Source organism: Camelina sativa, chromosome 13 (genome assembly GCF_030686135.1).
Source record: "Camelina sativa cultivar CO46 ecotype springtype chromosome 13, ASM3068613v1".
NCBI classification, from domain to species: domain Eukaryota; kingdom Viridiplantae; phylum Streptophyta; class Magnoliopsida; order Brassicales; family Brassicaceae; genus Camelina; species Camelina sativa.
The window spans coordinates 19,727,184-19,747,110 of record NC_141892.1 but is presented as its reverse complement, the minus strand read 5'-3'; the positions used below and the strand labels follow the sequence as shown (position 1 = coordinate 19,747,110).

General features: G+C 39.2%; 1 pseudogene across 1 annotated transcript; it reads right to left on the bottom strand.

The window, feature by feature from the left end:
* Positions 1–1,872: 1,872 nt before the first annotated feature.
* Positions 1,873–2,386, bottom strand: LOC104736949 (major pollen allergen Ole e 10 pseudogene; annotated as a pseudogene). Its single transcript, XR_015577609.1, has one exon. The product of XR_015577609.1 is annotated as a major pollen allergen Ole e 10 pseudogene (transcript).
* Between the last annotated feature and the right edge of the window lie 17,541 nt (positions 2,387–19,927).

The following is a 19,927-nucleotide window of genomic DNA, read 5'->3' as shown; positions in this document are numbered from 1 at the left end:
GGATGGGTGTCGATCGACACTACTGTAGTTGGTCGGGGCGTTACAAGTGGTATCAAATTGAAACAACCCGACCCGTTTTTTTTTAATAATAATAATAATATACATAATTAAGTATCCCATACTACTTAATTAAACCAACCAAACCACATCATTAAACCAGCAATAACCATTGTGCACAGCGGAAACATACCAATAATGCAAAACCAATATATCATCAATATAATAACATTCCTAACCATTCTATCCATCAACCTAGCATAACTCTATCCAAAGTTCCAACATAAAAAATATAACAAAGACCACCAACACACAAAGGAAACCCTATATCATCTTCCTCCTCATTGCCATCATTCCACGTCACATACCTGCACACCACAAACAAAAATTGAGATGCGTAAGTATTATCTCAAATACTTAGTGAGGCAATCCTCTCATCTACTGGGGGCTATACACACAAGCAACTGAGATTCCAATGTTTAACAAACAACAAACAAACACAACAAACCAGGAAACCACACAACATGCAAGTTGGTGTCGACCGACACCAACTTGGTGTCGATCAACACCGACTCCGCAGACACGTTCTGCTCGAAGCCGATCGTCGAATCTCCATTCCAATCCATCTCCAATCCATCAAGAACTCACCCAAAAGTCACATGAACCATTAGAGGCCCTAAATCAATCACAACCAACAAGAAAAACCCCAAAACAACACCAAACCAGCAAAACATAAAGAGATCTCAGGGTTAGATCAGCCATGGTCATGCACTCACCTCTTTGCAGGAAGATTCTGACCAAAAGATGACGAATCCAACACCTTAGGAAGCTCCTCCTTCGTCCTTAGCTTTAGATCTCCACTCCACAAGAACAGATCTCACCAAAAACCACCAAGAACAGCAAAAAACCTCTCAACTCACAACTTCTCTCCTTTCTCTCTTTTTCTTCTCTCCACGGCGACTAAAACACTCTAAACCCCTCACTTTTTTGCTTCTCCCCTTATATACTCGGTTTGGACAACTCAAATAAACCAAACCAACCCAAAAATCGCGAATTAAAACAATCTGATCGAACCAGAAATTGCTGGTGTCGATCGACACTACACTGGTGTCGATCGACACCCATCCCAAAATCCCCAATTTTGGTTCGCGGATGTTACAATGCTTAAAAGTCAGCCATATCACTTTAACTATTTTTTGAAACCCCTAAAAGAATGATAATGAAAATGGGTAGAAATGTTTTAGTGAGTTGGATTTCGTCACTGAGCTGGCCTTTGATCCAGAGAATCAACTACATTTCTCTTTGATTCTGAGAATATCCAAAATGGATGCTTCATGCCACAGAAAATTTCATGAGCAAGAGAAGTGTCCTATTGTCATATGAAGAAAATATAAAAAGAAAATAAAAACCCTGAGAAGAGAAAAGGAAAAATAGAGGTGCTAAAGAGAAGGCCAATTGTGAACTGGTGTTGTTAATTAGTTTCATATCTTTTATTTGGTTTTTTGGGTGAAGAACAAGTTGGGATAAATAATCTCACGGATAGACCAAGATTTTCAGCAGTGTGATTCTTGAAAGAATGCAGCACGTTAACATCTGTTAAGTGCTAATAAGATAAGAGAGTCTAGAGGGTTCAGAGCCTAAAGGTCATATATCCATATTGAGGCCAGAGCTTATTCCGGTTGTTTCTCAACATGTTGTAAAAGGGAAAGGCATAGCTTTTGGCTATAATGAAAGGGATCAAAACTGTAGGAGTGTAGGGAATGATTAGAAGTTGACGTCTTCAACGATCTATGCTATGCTATCTGCTATCCAATCCATTCTACGGGAACAACTAATGAGTCTTTGTTTGTATTTTTTTAAACAATACAAAATATGTTAATAAAAATATATATATTATTAATAATGGGTAAGAAAAACTTCCAAACCATGATTTTATATACCCAACCATTTATATTTATTATTAAAATCAATTAAACATTTCTAAGATCCATACACACAACTACCAAAACTAGGATCCGTAACAGCAAATGTGCCAGTCTTTTTGAAACTACAAGCTTTTTTGGTACGACCATGGCTCTGATAATAAGCGTTCATCACAAATGATGCATGATTTATAAGAGTATTAGGAATAAAGCATGATCCACCAGGTTGGATTGGACTACAATCAACTCCTTCACTACATCCAAAATTAATATTTGATTGCAATTGCGCATTCGTTGCTGTCAGTCTTGCTACACACCATTGTGTAGAGCTGGCCACATGGAGATGGTTGATCATGACTGAAGATAGAAAGATGAAAAGGATTGTCAAAACCGATGACATTCTGCCCATTGTTGAAAATGATAATTCAAATAATCTTCGACTACTTTTGTTTTTTGGATACCTATGTGAGCATACGTATATGTGCATATTTATATAATATATATAAGATTGTGGAAAAACAAAAGATTCAAAACTATTTAGGAAAATAAATATATATTTTTATAATTAGAAAAATATCTTTATAATTTGAAATGATATATCTCTAAAACTTTAACCACTAATCAGTAGAAAGTCAAAGACTTTAAGAAATTTCTCTTTATAATATGATATGATATATGCTATAAAAAATTTCATAGTAAAAAATCCAAGAATTAACAATATATAAGAAAATATATAGAAATACATCTTTATTATTAGAAATAGATATTTATAGTTTGAAATGGTATCTATAATAAATGTTTCCTCACAAGATAGTAGAAAATCAAATATTTAGATTATTTCAGAAAATAGAATGGTTTATTTAAAATTAGAAAATAATAAAATAATATTTGGATGTCAACAAAAATATATAGCTCCCCTTAACGGCAAAATTAAAATCAACATCGAACATTAAAATTGCATGCATTAATGTGATACACGAATTGTCACAAAAATATATTGGTATCATTACTTTAAAAAAAACTTCGTACAAGGCTCCTCAAAACTTAAATTGGTGTAAAGAATAATAATGAGTATGTATAACGAATACTAGATAGTAAAACTGATACAACTTGTGTGGTTTTAATTCAAAGAAAAATGACGAGGACATCAATAGTCAACTTTCGGAAGAATCCGTTCTGTCATTTTCTGAAGAAACCGTTCTACCATTTTTTGAAAAACCCTTTCTGCCAATAATGATATAAATACCTAGGATAAGGTTGGGAGCAAGAACCTTAAGGGAACAATTCAACAAGTCTATTGCAAGTCTGATTACTCTCATTGAGCTAGAAGATCTCAAAGAAAAGACTCCACAAGCATCATTTTTGCCAGTTCTACAAGGAATTAAATAACCCGTTCTTTTCATCATTTCCGAAACAATAAATGAAGGGCTGGAGCATGCATGAGAGGTATTACCAAGGTAAGTGTTTGAATTCAAATAATAAATAATGGTTCTTTTCTTGTTTCGCAGAAATCGACCGTTGGGTCTTTATGAGTCTTTCTTTATTTAGGTCCTAATATTGAGTCTGTTATTTTGCAAGTTTAGTCCTATTTTTGTAATAATTTCGACCCTAGAAGGTCCCCCGCTGCTGGATCATTATATAAGGTCCCTTCTCAGCATTGTAACCTTTTGAAGTTTTTATGAAATAAAATGAGAGTTTTCTTAGGTTTTCTTGTGAGATATAAGCAACCACCCTTTCTCTCATTCTTCTTGTGTGTGAATCCTTGAAGACTGAGATTTGACTTATCATAGATCCTTTCACAGATCTGTGTGGTGTATTTCACTCCACCCATCTATCTCTTCATCTTCCATTGCACCGAATAGACAGAACAATGTTTTCAACCATTTGTCTATTTCCCATCTCTTCGCTGCATTCCATCTATCATCCAATGAATAGGCAGAACAGTGTTATCAACCATTTGCCTATTTCCATCTATCCACGTGGGTTCCCTCATCTGGGTTCTTATATCATCTGGTATCAGAGCTTAATGCTCCAAATCAGGTTTTATCTATTCCTTTTGTTTCAGTTTGTTTCCCTTTGTTAGCTTCAGTTTGTGTTTGTTTCAGTTCGTTTTGTGTCAGTTCGTTTCTAAAAAGAAAACCCTAAACAAAAAAAATTCATTCAGATCTGTTTATTTGATTGCCCAAAACCTCCCAAATCCTAGATCTGTCAGTTTTTGGCAGTTTTCCATATTTGGACCTTTCGACTTCCTGTGCACTTGATCTCTTTTTCCTTATCTTACAGAAACGTTCTGAGATAGAAGCAACCACCCTTTCTCCTTCTTCTTGTGTGTGAGTCCTTGAAGACTGAGATTTGACTTATCATAGAATCCTTTCATAGATCTGTGTGGTGTCTTTCACTCCACCCTTCTATCTCTTCATCTTCCACTGCTACCGAATAGAGAGAACAGTGTTTTCAACCATTTGTCTATTTCCCATCTCTTTTGCTGCATTCCATCTATCATCCAACGAATAGGCAGAACAGTGTTATCAACCATTTGCCTATTTCCATCTATCCATGTGGGTTCCTATATCATCTGGTATCAGAGCTTAAAGCTCCAAATCAGGTTATATCTATCCCTTTTGTTTCAGTTTGTTTCCCTTTCTTTGCTTCAGTTTGTGTCTGTTTCAGTTCGTTTTGAGTCAGTTCGTTTCTCCCCTTATAGATCTGCTATTTTCGTGTGTCTTTGCTCTATTTTGATTGTTAATCTTCTAAAAAGAAAATCCTAAAAAAAAAAATTCGTTCAGATCTGCTTATTTGATTGCTCAAAACCTCTCAAATCCTAGATCTGTCAGTTTTTGGCAGTTTTCCATATTTGGACCTTTCAACTTCCTGTGCACTTGATCTCTTTTTCCTTATCTTACAGAAACGTTTTGAACCATGGGAGAACAAGGAGGAGAGGTGAACATGGCTGAGATGCTAACAACTATTCAAGCACAACTCCAAACGCTTGGTGATCGCATGACACGAATTGAACAACCTCCTCTTGCACCAAGAGCACCAGTTCGTAACTTGCCAAGAGGAAACCATGAGGTTGATATTAGAGATCTGTCTGATTCAGAGGAAGAACAACAAGATCTAAATCAACACCAAAGGCCAAGGTGACACTACCAACAAGGTAGGGGACGAGATGAAGCCAACATAAGAGAAGGAGGCTATGATCTTAAGCTCAATCCGCCAACATTTGCTGGAAAGGTTAATCTTGAAGCTTATATTGATTAGGAAAGACGTATGAAGCATATCTTTGGCTACTACAACTATTCTGAACAGAGAAAGGTATCCCTAGCTGCTGCTCAACTTATTGACCTTAGCTTGGTGGGACAGAGATGTGTCTGAGAGGAGGAGACATAGACATATACCAATCACCACTTGGGATGATATGAGGTTTCAGCTAAGAGAGTGATATGTCCCAGCTTATTACCACCGGGAGCTACAAAAGAAGTTTTGTAAGCTCTCACAAGGAAGCAAATCTGTTGAGGAATACTTTGAAGAGTTTGAATCTCTTAAAAACAGATTGGAGGTAGAAGAGTCTGAGGAGAACTTGACGGCGCAGTTTCTAGATGGTCTTCATGATCGGATTTCTAGAAAGACAAACATATCATGATCTAGAAGAGTTGTTGCACCTAGAAGTCTAAGCTGAACAACACATCAAAAGGAATACAGCTTCTACTAACCGAAGTAAGACTCCATGGACACCACCACCACCTGAAAAAGCTTTAGACATAGGAAAATCTCTTACTGTGGACCAAAGATTTAAAAGAGCTGCACCTGAGGCATCAAAAGTAACCAAACCAGAGCAAGGTAAGCCTACTAACCAAAGAGCTAGTGATATTTACTAGTTTTAAATGTCAAGGAAAAGGACACTATGCAAGGGAGTGCCCAAACCAGCAAGTAATGATCGTTAAAGCCAATGGAGAGTATGAATCACAAGATGAGGAAGAAGAACGTGATGAATCTGAGGAGGATATTGTGGACTATCCACAGATGGGAGAGCTTCTAGTCATAAGGAGGGCTCTTAGCACTCTTTTTGATACTGAAATAATTCAACGAGAAAATATCTTCCACTCTCGCTGCTCCATAAACTCCAAGGTATGTAGCTTAATCATTGATGGTGGTTCATGTACTAATGTACCCAAAAAGTATTTGGTTGATAAGCTAGGTCTCCAAAAAACAAAGCATCCCCATCCATATCGACTTAAGTGGCTCAATGACGAGGCTGAACTAAGGATCTCCGAGCAAGTTACCATACCATTCACCATAGGCAAATATTCAGATCAAGTTGTGTGTTTCCTATGCAAGCTGGACACTTTCTTCTAGGATGTCCATGACAAGTTGATAAGGAGACTTTACACCATGGCCGAACCAACTACTACACTTTCTCACACAACAACAAGAAGCATACTCTAGCTCCACTCACCCCTCAAGAAGTGCATGAAATGCAACAGACCATGTCAAAGGGAGCTAAGTTAAACAAAACTAATCTTTACAAAACACCTTATAGTGTTTTGAAATCAATTAATTGACAGGACAAGGTGCTACTAATGATCTTTAAGGAAAGTTTATTTTCAGGTCAAGAAGAGAAAGACTTACCACCAGAAGTGCTTGAACTATTAGGAAGGTTTAAAGAGGTCTTTTCTGAGGAGATACCACCTGGACTACCGCCTATAAGAGGAATCGAACATCAAATTGATCTAGTTCTAGGAGCACCACTGCCTAATAGACCAGCCTACTGAGTAAACCCCGAAGAAGCAAAAGAGCTGGAAAAGCAAGTTCGTGATCTAATGTCAAAGGGCTACATTCGTGAAAGCCTAAGCCCTTGTGATGTACCGGTTCTTCCAGTGCCTAAGAAAGATGGAACTTGGAGAATGTGTGTACACTACAGAGCTATCAACAACATCACTGTCAATTATAGACATCCCATTCCAAGGCTTGATGACATGCTAGATGAGCTTAATGGAGCTACCGTCTTTTCAAAAATTTATATAAGGAGTGGTTACCATCAGGTGGGAATGAAAGAAGGTGATGAATGGAAAACGACTTTCAAGACAAAGCAAGGACTATATGAGTGGTTAGTTATGCCATTCAGACTCACCAATGCCTCAAGAACCTTAATGAATCAGGTCCTAAGGAAGTACATCTGTAAGTTTGTGGTTGTTTATTTTGATGATAGCTTGATTTATAGCACAAGTTTTGCAGATCACGTAAAGCATCTTGAAATGGTGATAAAAGCGCCTAAGGTGAACATCTCTATGCTAATCTTAAGAAATGCACGTTTTTCATTGATCAAGTTGTGTTTCTAGGATTTGTTGTCAGTTCGCAGGGACTAAAGGTCGATAAGGAAAAGATCAAGGCTATACAAGACTGGCCAACTCCAACAACCATTGGACATGTTAGGAGCTTCCATGGACTGGCTAACTTTGATAACATCATTATTTTACCCATTTTAGCTATAGTTTTCTTATGCATTTAGGAAGAGTTTGATGTGATTTCAATGCTTTAATGTCTATTATCAAGTATTTTAGGTTTCAAGAAGGTTTTACAGGTTTTATAACAAAAAGGACCAAAAGACAAGGAAAATACGTTTTAGGAAAGATTCAAAGTTTTATAGTACGGGACAATTTTGAAACACTTTTACAACTCACGTTTTGACGTACTTGGTATCTGTGGAAATCTGGAAGAGTAGTCTTTCTCCTCGAAGTGGAATCAAGTCAATCCGATCACTCATACGGAAGTTATGCTCGATTTACCGAGATTTACCGAGATGTATCTTAAACTGACGTAAGGAGAACCATCAAGCCAATGGGCTTTTATTGAAGGCCTGACCACCGACCATCACGGCGGCCCAGTCCAAGCCTTAACCACGTTCTAGAACATTCCTATGCCGCCCCTTGCCATGCACTTAAAGAAGAAAAGATGTTTCTACCCTTACAAAACCCTAAACCTAGAGAAAACCCTATAAATACTCTTCTAAGCCATAGGGTTTAGAGTGTGCACATTTTGGAGCAGCCAAGAGACACGACCAAAGGAGCAGCCGACGACCAGACCCGTCTCTCCTTCCTCTCTTTGAAGCTTTGAAGTCCACCAACTCTATTATATTCTATTTGCTTTGTACTTTGTTTCTAAAGGAAGAAGATCCTACAACTTTGTTTGACAATCATTAAAGTAATATTTAAACCCTTTTTCTCTATTTATTCTTTTATGTTTATGAGTTGTTTAAACCTTGCTTTGATGATTCCCTTAAACATGCTAGAGTAGTTTTCTAGTAGGGTTTAAAAGGATAATCAAAGGGGGGAGATGGTCTTAGTTTAGGTGGCAAATTTTAGGGTTTGTTAGATTTATATTCTTGTTTATTATATGCTTTAATTCTAAGTCTTTACTTAATGCTTTAAGTTAGCCTCATAAACTAACTATGATCTAAAGTGTGTGTGCTTTGCCAAAAGCTTGCATGTGTGCTTGACCTAGCTTAGATGTATGGGGAGACATAGGAAGCACATACCCCTTACCTATGGAATTCCATGGATTAGAATCAAACCTGTTTTAAATGCTTTGATCTATGCGTCGTTGCCTGCGACAGTTGAGTAATGGAGTGTAGAGATCTTTGACGGTTAGCTTGAGAACTTTAAGTTAACGGTTCATTAGTGTTTCGTAGTCTGAGATTTAGATAAACAAACTAACCCTAAACTTTCCTAGATAGATAGATCATTGAACCCCTGCAATTCCCCTTGATGCCCAACGCTTTTTTCATTATTTTTACTTGCATTTTATTTACGTTTATTTGCTTACTTACGACCGTGACAACCAAAACTCCATTTTTATTGAGTCCTAGCCTTACTTACTTCCGAGGGATTCTCTGAACAACAACTCTCTCTCTTTGGGATCGATCCTTAAATACTACTACCGATTAGTTGTGCACTTGCAGCAGTTGTGTGGTCTTTTAAGGTAAAAGATTATAGAGCAAAATAAACTACGCAACAAGCTTCTATAGGAGATTTGTGAAGGATTTTAGTACCATTGCTGCACCCTTGACGTCGGTGATTAAAAAGAATGTAGAATTCAAATGGGGTCAAGCACAACAGGATGCATTCAGTCTGCTCAAAAACAGCCTCACACATGCACCCGTCTTGGTAGTTCCTAACTTTGATAAAATGTTTGAGATTGAATGTGATGCTTCTTGTAGAGGAATAGGTGTTGTTCTAACTCAAGGACGAAAACCAGTAGCGTACTTCAGTGAGAAACTTAGTGGAGCTGCACATAATTATCCAACCTATGATAAAGAGCTCTATGCTTTGGTAAGATCTCTAGAAACTTGGCAACATTATTTGCTATCCAAAGAGTTTGTTATTCATACAGATCATGAGACACTCAAGCACCTAAGAGGACAAACTACACTTAAGAAGAGGCACACAAGGTGGCTTGAATTTGTGGAGACATTCCCATATGTGATTAAGTACAAGAAGGGCAAAGAGAACATTGTAGATGATGCTTTATCAAGGGGACATGCTTTGATCACTACAATGGAGACTAAAGTCATGGGATTTAATCATATCAAAGGTCTATATGAGGAGGATCCAGATTTCAAAGAAGCCTTTAAGGAAACAAGCAAAGCCGCTTATGGGTCATACTACCAATATGATGGACTTCTCTTCATGGACAAAAGGCTGTGCATTCCTCAAGGATCCATGTGAGAGCTGCTGATAGGAGAAGCACATGGAGGAGTACTTATGGGACATTTTGGGCGAGACAAAACTCTAAGTGTTCTGATGGAACATTTCTTTTGGCCGCAATTGAAAAGAGATGTGGAAAGGTTCTGCGCAAAGTGCATCACTTGCTTAAAACCAAAATCCAGGTCACATCCTTATGGTTTTGATAACAGGATTTTCACCCAGGATATCAATTCCCTATGCAGTTGTAGTACAAAGGGTTATCAATCCAAATGGTTGTTATGCTAGCAGATAAGATACGATCAGAACTATGCAAGTCAACCCAAGCAATAAAACATAAACAACCAAGCTAAGACATCCTAACCGATCAAGAACACAAAATTGTCTATCCCATCCATAGGAACTTTGTTTCACTACTGAGATCTCATTGCAGAAAACACAAAAGCATAGATGAACAAAAATTGCATTGTATTAAAATATAAAGTGGAAGAGAAGAGTACAGAGTAAAATCTAAAAGAATAGCAAAAAGAAGTAAAATAAATCCTAAAAAAGATAGAAAAATGTTTGAGTCGCTCAAGATCTCTCTTTGAAGCTCTCGCTCTCTGGTTTGAGGGTCTGCGGCGTGCTAGGGCGAGAGGAAGAAGAGGTGGGTTTATATTTGGAAACCCATTAACCGTAGCTTTCCAGTCCTGCCCGAGGGTCTGCTCGATGGGGTGCACGAGGATGAGCTTGGGTTGCTCTTCGGATAGGTCCTCGGATTGTTCTTCCTGCTCTTGGTTCCTCTTCGATCGGGTTGGTGTTCGGACTGTTCTTCCTTCTCCATAGCTCCTTCGGATAAATGCACGGATTGATTTCGCAGCCTTGTAGTCCTGGAGTTGGAAAAGAATTTGGCTAGAAACGCCTTCTTGCATGCTTCCCAGGTGGTGATGGACTCCTTGGGGAGTGATTTCTCCCGTATGTGTGCTTTGTCTCCCAAAGAGAATGGGAAAAGCCGGAGCTTGAATCTATCTTCACTAACTCCATTTATCTTGGTTAGGCTACATAGCCTATCAAACTCATCTAGATGATCCAACGGGTCCTCCATTGGCAATCCATGAAACTTGTTGCTTTGTATCATCTGGATGACACTACTCTTGATCTCAAAGTTGTTGTTCTAAACAGCAGGTGGCACAATGCCATGTCTTTGAGTGTGTGTAGATGGAGCATCTCCTGCTCATATGTGGGTCCTCTCTTGAGGAGCTGGTGGACCGTTTTGATTATTCATCTCCTCCTCAATTGTTGTTGGTTGTGGTTGTTGGACTTGTTGTTGACGTAGTAGCCTAGGTCTGTCGATGTTGTCGATGAAAGGACTCAAGTGTTGGCTACCTTTGGATCGTGTTTGCATGCACAAACAGTTGACCGAGTGAGTACACGAGGGTCAACTCGATCCAGGTGATCGAGTGACGGGTCGGGCGGGTACCCGGGTTGTACCTGAAATGCAAGACAAACAAATACGAAAGTAAACAAGTCAGTACCGAACCAAAATGGAAAATAGAACTTGATCTAGCAAGTGCTGAAATCCTAAACGTAGCAAAATAGAATCAACCAAATGGCAACGGCGCCAAATTGATAACAGGATTTTCACCCAGGGTATCAATTCCCTATGCAGTTGTAGTACAAAGGGTTATCAATCCAAATGGTTGTTATGCTAGCAGATAAGATGTGATCAGAACTATGCAAGTAAAACCAAGCAATAAATGGGTTTGATTTAAAAATCCTAAAATAAATAAAATAAAGCAAATAAACAAGAACCACACGACCTAAGCACTCGATTCAAGCATTCGATTACAGGATCGGGTGGGGTGATCGAGTACACTAGATAAACAAGAACAGCTCAAAGGTATACTCGAAGCAGGTGATTGTGTACCTGTTTGGGTAAGGGATCGAGTGATGAATAAAAATGTAAGCAATCTAAATACGAAAGCTCCTAAGGATGGGGTAATCGACTCCTAAGTGTTCATGACCAATATGGATGTCCTACATGCCTCAAGGAAATATTCCCTAGACAATGAATCTCTAAAATCTTGTTAAAACACTCTCGTGATAGAAACAATCAACCTTATTCACTTCCCTACCCAACTCTCGTTGGAGAAACATGACCAAGCAGGCAATACAAACCGATTCATTATTGTCAATAAACCCCTTACTCATCTATTTTCTTAGGCTAAGTGAGTAAATCTCTAGAATTGATTGATTCAAGCATTTCATCTACACCTCTCAGTGGTAAAACGCCTTAGATCTAATCTCAACCTCTCGGTCTGTTGATAGCATTAAGAACACCAATCTAGAAGGGAATTTATAAAACACAAATTTTAACGCTAAGACATCCTAACCGATCAAGAACACAAAATCGTCTATCCCATCCCTAGAAACTTTACTACACTACTCAGATCTCATAGCAGAAAACATAAAAGCATAGATAAACAAAAATTGCATTATATTAAAAATAGAAGTAGAGTAGAAGAGTATAGAGTAGAAATCTAAGAGAAAATGCAAAAAGAAAATCAAATAAATATTAACAAAAGTGGAAAAGAGTTTTGAGTCGCTCTCGATCTCTCCCAGAAGCTCTCGCTCTCCGTTCTGAGGGTCTCCGGCGTGCTAGGGCGAGTGGAAGAATAGATGGGTTTATATATGGAAACCCATTAACCCTAGCTTCCCAGTCCTGCCCGAGGGTCTGCTCGATGGGGTGCACGAGGATATGCTCGGGTTGCTCTTCGGGTAGGCTCTTGGATTGTTCTTTCTGTTCTTAGATCCTCCTCGATCGGGTTGGTGTTTGGGCTGTTCTTCCTGTTCCATAGCTCCTTCGGGTACATGCTCGGGTTCGACCTTGTTTCTCCCCATTTTTGGCTCTTAAGCACATGTTTCATCCCAAATATGCAAATGCAAGAATGCAACTGGAACGCCCCCGAACCGTCCTATGCCCCGGACGAGAGCACGGACAGCCCGTGGAACGTCATGTATGGGAGTTCACACCCGGGTGGTCTGGTCGAGGGACGGAAGCTGCAGCTTCCCGACCAGTCCTCCTGGAGGCGACTCCGCCCGCGGCCGAGGTTCGCTTATGCTTTGCAACCCTCGCTGTCCTGGCGCGTTGTGTTGGCCCGGACAAGGCCAATGTATCGGATGCATCTTGCCATGTTTCCCCCAAAAACCGAATATATTACTTTAATAAAATATTACATTGAAAATAAGTTATCAAGCAATACATAATAGTCAGATAATTCCTTAGAATACATTTTAGGAAAATATAGGGTTTTACAAAAACACATAAATCAATCCCTATCTGGTACCCTAAGTTTGGTCCGGCTCTAGACTCTTCCTAGACTTCCTGCAAGACAAATAATTATCATGAGTAATCTAAGATTACTCAGTGAGCCTGGGTACCCCATCCTAAACATGATTCTAGTTTTCCCACCCCGACTACCCCAACTAAGGAAGGAAACAAGCAAGGTAAGCAATCAAAGCTACGCAACAGAAACGATAGCGGAAGCAAAATAACAAGCAAGCAAGCAAAGAGGGTTAGTACAAGCAAGACTTGACTCAACAACCTAGACTCTCTACTCCTATTCGATGAACAAGATGACTAGACTATAACAAGGGTAACTTGAATACTCTAGAATCTTTACACCTAGACAACATAAAGACGACTAGAATAATTAAGGAATACTCAACTACCCTAGACTCTTTAAACCTATGGGCCCTCGATAATCTGTTCCGTTCCTCACCTCTGTCCATGCGGAAACCACAAAGGCATCCCGCATGAACCATCCAGTGCTAAGACGTCAAGTAGCTGTCGCTCTAGTAGCTAGTTAGACGCTGACGTTGTCCCGCGTAAGTGGTCGTTGAGAACTTCCCACGAGACAATTTTTAATAGGTGGAACAGAAGATCGACTACTCTATCCTAGCTATGACTCGAGAAAAATAACAAAATATAATTCAAGAGACTAGCTAAAATAAGTACTAAATTTCTAAGAGTAAAAACGCAAAGAAATTAGTACTAAAACAAGCAATTTCAAGCAAGATAAATCAAGCAAGAAAACAAGCAACAATCAACAGGAAACAGGAATAATAATTCAAGCAACCTAGATTGTTCTATATGCATGCAACCATATTAAATCCGATTTTTAAGAAAGTCCATTGTCCAAATTTTAAGCAAGTTAAAATTTCTAAAATGCATCAGGTTCATCATGAAAATATGCAGTTCAATTCCTATCAATTTCTCACCATGAATGGAGATTCCTAGCATAATTCTATTTTATTTAAACATGAATTCTAGCATGAATCCTACCAATTTTATGCATGCAACATTTAACTAATCCTAACATGATCCTAGTCTAAATGCAACACACAATAGATACGTACATGGTCCATAGGAACCATTCAGCACCCCACGCAAAACTACCACAGAACTCACAGTGATACAGCAGGTTGATGATGATCGGATTTCACGGCACCGCGGATCAGACAACTCCTTCTTCTCGTCAAACTGCGTCCAACAGCGTCCACGTAATGCATCTTCGAACTGCGTCTGAAAGCGTCCATGTACCGCGTCTTTCCTCTACCCGAACAGCGTCTCCTTTCGGTCTCTCTCTCTCTCCCCGACGTTGAGAGAGAAAACACTTAGGAAAATTACAATTTTTCTTCTTTGAGTGAGAGTGAGTGAATGTCGCAAATGAGAGAGGTTGGGTTTCCTTTTATAGAGGTTTTTGAGCTACGACTCGAGAAAAATAACAAAATATAATTTAAGAGACTAGCTACGACGCAAAGAAATTAGTACTAAAACAAGCAATTTCAAGCAAGATAAATCAAGCAAGAAAACAAGCAACAATCAACAGGAAACAGGAATAATAATTCAAGCAACCTAGATTGTTCTATATGCATGCAACCATATTAAATCCGATTTTTAAGCAAGAAATATTTCAAGTAAATATCTACTCATTTTAATTAAGCATGCAAGTCCATTGTCCAAATTTTAAGCAAGTTAAAATTTCTAAAATGCATCAGGTTCATCATGAAAATATGCAGTTCAATTCCTATCAATTTCTCAACATGCATGGTGATTCCTAGCATAATTCTATGTGATTTAAACATGAATCCTAGCATGAATCCTACCAATTTAATGCATGCAACATTTAACTAATCCTAACATGATCCTAGTCTAAATGCAACACACAATAGATACGTACATGGTCCATAGGAACCATTCAGCACCCCACGCAAAACTACCACAGAACTCACAGTGATACAGCAGGTTGATGATGATCGGATTTCACGGCACCGCGGATCAGACAACTCCTTCTTCGCGTCAAACTGCGTCCAACAGCGTCCACGTACTGCGTCTAAAAGCGTCCATGTACCGCGTCTTTCCTCGACCCAAACATCGTCTCCTTCCGGTCTCTCTCTCTCTCTCCGACGTTGAGAGAGCAAACACTTAGGAAAATTACGATTTTTCTTCTTTCAGTGAGAGTGAGTGAATGTCGCAAATGAGAGAGGTTGGGTTTCCTTTTATAGAGGTTTTTGGGCGGCGGAATGAACCAGTGCATGGCGTGCACTTGGTCGATTCTCGACCACTCCTTTGGGCGAATCTTGGTGCGCAAGACTTCTCTAGATTCATTGAATCTCTCCTATTACATGCATGTGTGTGGATTGGTTTATTGGAAAGAGAGAATCTTCCTATTCTCTTGCATGTGTCCGGGTTGGCTGATTTGCAAAGAGAAAATCTTCTTTGTCTCCCACCTTTTTGGGTACATGATTCTCCATTGGCCATCTCCTAAAAGACACAATGATAATGTCTTTCTCTTAACTTTTCAACAACCTAATGATTGCTCTCCTAGGTTGCATGAAATCTCATTGGTTGATTGAAGAGAGAATAAAATCTCTCTTTTTTTTAGTCGTTAGACAATTGCTCCTTAAAATTCGGACCGCTGTCTGGTCGGTACGGCGTTTCCGTGAAAAATCGCGTTTGCCGTAAGTCTCGTCTGCAAGTCCTGTATGTTCTCGGTCCGTCCAGTACGTCTTTGTCCGTACCGCATCTCTGATGTCAGTACCGCAAATTCCTGACAGTACCGCAACTTATCCGTCTGTACCGTGACTTATTGGTCTTTATCAGCTGTACTCGGCCTTCACCATCTTCACTCGGCATGCGTTCGTCCTTCATGGTCCGTACTGTCTCCACTCTGCATGCGTCTGTCCTTACTCGGTCTGTGCCATTTTCGTCCGTGTATGTCTGACTTGTACGTACCGTCTCTGTCCACGTACATCCGATGTGTCTGTACCTTGCCTGACCTTGTACGTCCGTCCGTACCGCCTCTGATCATGTACGTCCGTCCGTACCGTCCTTGTCCGTGCCTTGGCCTTTTGTGGTTTTTGACCGGGCCATCTTTTGACTTGTTGGTTTTTCTTCGGACTTCCTTTGGTCGTTCTTCTTATTCTTTCCTTCTCCTTCTTGCTAAGTCTTCTCCGGGTCTTTTTCTCCAAATTTTAACTTGGATTTTTACTCTTGGTGAGGGTCATTATAGCAACACCCTAAATGGCCTAAATTTGGATTCCTATAGTAAATGACCTAAGAATGCTAAGGTTAGGGTGAAACAATGCATGATATGGACAAAAAAGGATGCTAAAAACATATAAATTAGAGAGTTATCAAGTTGACCGAGTGAGTACACGAGGTTCAACTTGATCCAGGTGATCGAGTGACGGGTCGGGCGGGTACTCGGTTTGTACCTGAAATGCAAGACAAACAAATACGAAAGTAAACAAGTCAGTACCGAACCAAAATGGAAGATAGAACTTGATCTAGCAAGTGCTGAAATCCTAAACATAGCAAATTAAATTCAACCAAATGGCAACGGCGCCAAAATGATAACAGGGTTTTCACACAGAGTATCAATTCCCTATGCAGTTGTAGTACAAAGGGTTATCAATCCAAATGGTTGTTATGCTAGCAGATAAGATACGATCAGAACTATGCAAGTCAAGCCAAGAAATAAATGGGTTTGATCTAACAATCCTAAAATTAAATAAAAGAAAGCAAATAAATAAGAACCACACGACCTAAGCACTCGATGCAAGCATTCGAGTACAGGATCAGGTGGGGTGGTCGAGTAAGCAAGACGAGCAAGAACAGCTCGAAGGTCTACTCGAAGCAGGTGATCGTGTACCAGTTCGGGTAAGTGATCGAGTAATGAATAAAAATATAAACAATCTAAATATGAAAGCTCCTAAGGATGGGGTAATCGACTCCTAAGTGTTTCCTGACCAATATGGATGTCTTACATGCCTCAAGCAAATATTCCCTAGACAATGAATCTCTAAAATCTTGTTAAAACACTCTCGTGATAGAAACACTCAACCGTAATCACTTCCCAACCCAACTCTCGTTGGAGAAACATGACCAAACAGGCAATACAAACCGATTCATTATTGTCAATAAACCCCTTACTCATCTAATCTCTTAGGCTAAGTGAGTAAATCTCTAGCATTGATTGATCCAAGCATTTCATCTACACCTCTCGGTGGTAAAACGCCTTATATCTAATCTCAACCTCTTGGTCTGTTGATAGCATTAAGAACACCAATCTAGAAGGGAATTTATAAAACATAAACAACCATGCTAAGACATCCTAACCGATCAAGAACAGAAAATCGTCTATCCCATCCCTAGAAACTTTGTTTCACTACTCAGATCTCATTGCAGAAAACACAAAAGCATAGATGAACGAAAATTGCATTGTATTAAAATATAAAGTAGAAGAGAAGAGTACAGAGTAGAAATCTAAAAGAATAGCAAAAAGAAGTAAAATAAATCCTAACAAAGATAGAAAAATGTTTGAGTCGCTCAAGATCTCTCTCAGAAGCTCTCGCTCTTTGGTTTGAGGGTTTGCGGCGTGATAAGGCGAGAGGAAGAAGAGGGGGGTTTATATATGGAAACCCATTAACCCTAACTTCCAAGTCCTGCCCGAGGGTCTGCTCGATGGGGTGCACGAGGATGAGCTCGGGTTGCTCTTCGGATAGGTCCTCGGATTGTTCTTCCTGCTCTTGGATCCTCTTCGATCGGGTTGATGTTCGGACTGTTCTTCCTGCTCCATAGCTCCTCCCGGTACATGCTCGGATTTGACCTTGTTTCTCCCCATTTTCGGCTCTTAAGCACATGTTTTCATCCAAAATATGCAAATGAAAGAATGCAACACCCTAAATGGCCTAAATGTCGATTCCTACAGTAAATAACCTAAAAATGCTAAGGTGAGGGTAAAAACAATGCAAAATATGGACAAAAAGGGATGCTTAAAACATGTAAATTAGAGAGTTATCAGGTTTATATATGCCTTTGCCTATCCCTAACCTACCATGGGTAGATATTTCTATGGATTTTGTTTTAGGGCTGCCGAAGATCAACAACCAAGATTCTATCTTTGTTTTGGTGGAAAGGTTCTCCAAAATGGCGCATTTCATTCCATGTAACAAGACAAATGATGCTTCTCAAACTGCTGAACTCTTTTTTAAAGGAGTTGTGTGTTTACATGGAATCCCAAGGACCATTATTTCAGATCGAGACACCAAATTTCTCAGCCACTTTTGGAAGACTTTGTGGAAAAAGTTAGGAACTAAGCTACTCTTCTCCACCACTTGTCATCCTCAAACTGATGGCCAAACTGAGGTAGTTAATCGTACTCTCTCCACTCTTTTGAGAGCTACAGTGGGTAAGAATCTCCGAAACTGGTTATCTTGTTTACCCTATATTGAATTTGCTTATAATCATGTTAAGCATTCTGGTACAAACATTCTCTCCATTTGAAGTTGTCTATGGTTTTAATCCTCTAACCCCATTAGACATCACACCTCTGCCCCAAGCTGTTTATTCTAGTGCAGAAGGAGTCACCAAAGCTGACTTTGTGAAGAAACTTCACCAAAGGGTTAAAGAAAATCTTGAGAAGAAAAGCGCAACGAACAAAGAGCATGCGGATAAGCACCGCAAGGAGATGAAGTTTGAACCTGGAGATTGGGTCTGGTTACACATGACAAAAGAAAGATTTTCCAAGGAGAGAAAGTCCAAGCTGTCACCAATAGGAGATAGACCATTTCGGTCTTAGAGAAAATCAATGACAATGCCTACAAGATTGAGCTACCAGGTGAGTTGAACATTTCTCCAACCTTTATTGTTGCTGAATGATGAGGAAATCAATAGTCAACTTCCGGAAGAACCCGTTCTGCCATTTCTTGAAGAACCCGTTCTACCATTTCCTGAAGAACCTGTTTTACCATTTCCTGAAGAACCCGTTCTACCATTTCCTGAAGAACCTGTTCTGCCAACAATGATACAAACACCTAGGACAAGGTTGGGAGCAAGAAGCTTAAGGGAACAATTCAACAAGTCTATTGCAAGTATGATTACTCTCATTGAGCTCGAAGATCCTAAAGAGAAGACTCCACAAGCATCATTTTTGCCAGTTCTACAATGAATTAAAGAACTCGTTCTTTTTATCATTTCCGAAGCAATCAATGAAGGGTTGGAGCGTGCATGAGAGCTATTACCAAGGTAAGTGTTTGTATTCAAATAATAAATAATGGTTCTTTTCTTGTTTTGCAGGAATCTACCGTTGGATCTTTATGAGTCTTTCTTTATTTAGGTCCTAATATTGAGTCTATTATTTTGCAAGTTTATTCCTTTTTATTTGTAATAATTTCGGCCCTAGAAGGTCCCCCGCTACTTGATCTTTATATAAGGTCCCTTCTCAGCATTGTAACCTTTTGAAGTTTTTATGAAATAAAATGAGAGTTTTCTTAGGTTTTCTTCTGAGATAGAAGCAACCACCCTTTCTCCTTCTTCTTGTGTGTGAATCCTTGAAGACTGAAATTTGACTTATCATAGATCCTTTCACAGATCTGTGTGGCGTCTTTCACTCCACCCATCTATCTCTTCATCTTTCACTGCTACCGAATAGACAGAACAGTGTTTTCAACCATTTGTCTATTTCTCATCTCTTCGCTGCATTTCATCTGTCATCCAACGAATAGGCAAAACAGTGTTATCAACCATTTGCTTGTTTCCATCTATCCATGTGGGTTCTCTCATCTGGATTCCTATATCAAAAAAACTATAATATGAATATGTTACAACCTTTGTGGTTTCTTATATCAAAAAAACTATAATATGAATATTTCCATCAATCCTTTGTGGTTTCTTCATCTTTGGAGTTCGACCATATTTGTATCAAGTCTTCCTGATATCTTGTGTTTTTATGTAATTTTAGAGCTTAATTCTTCATTGTTTTG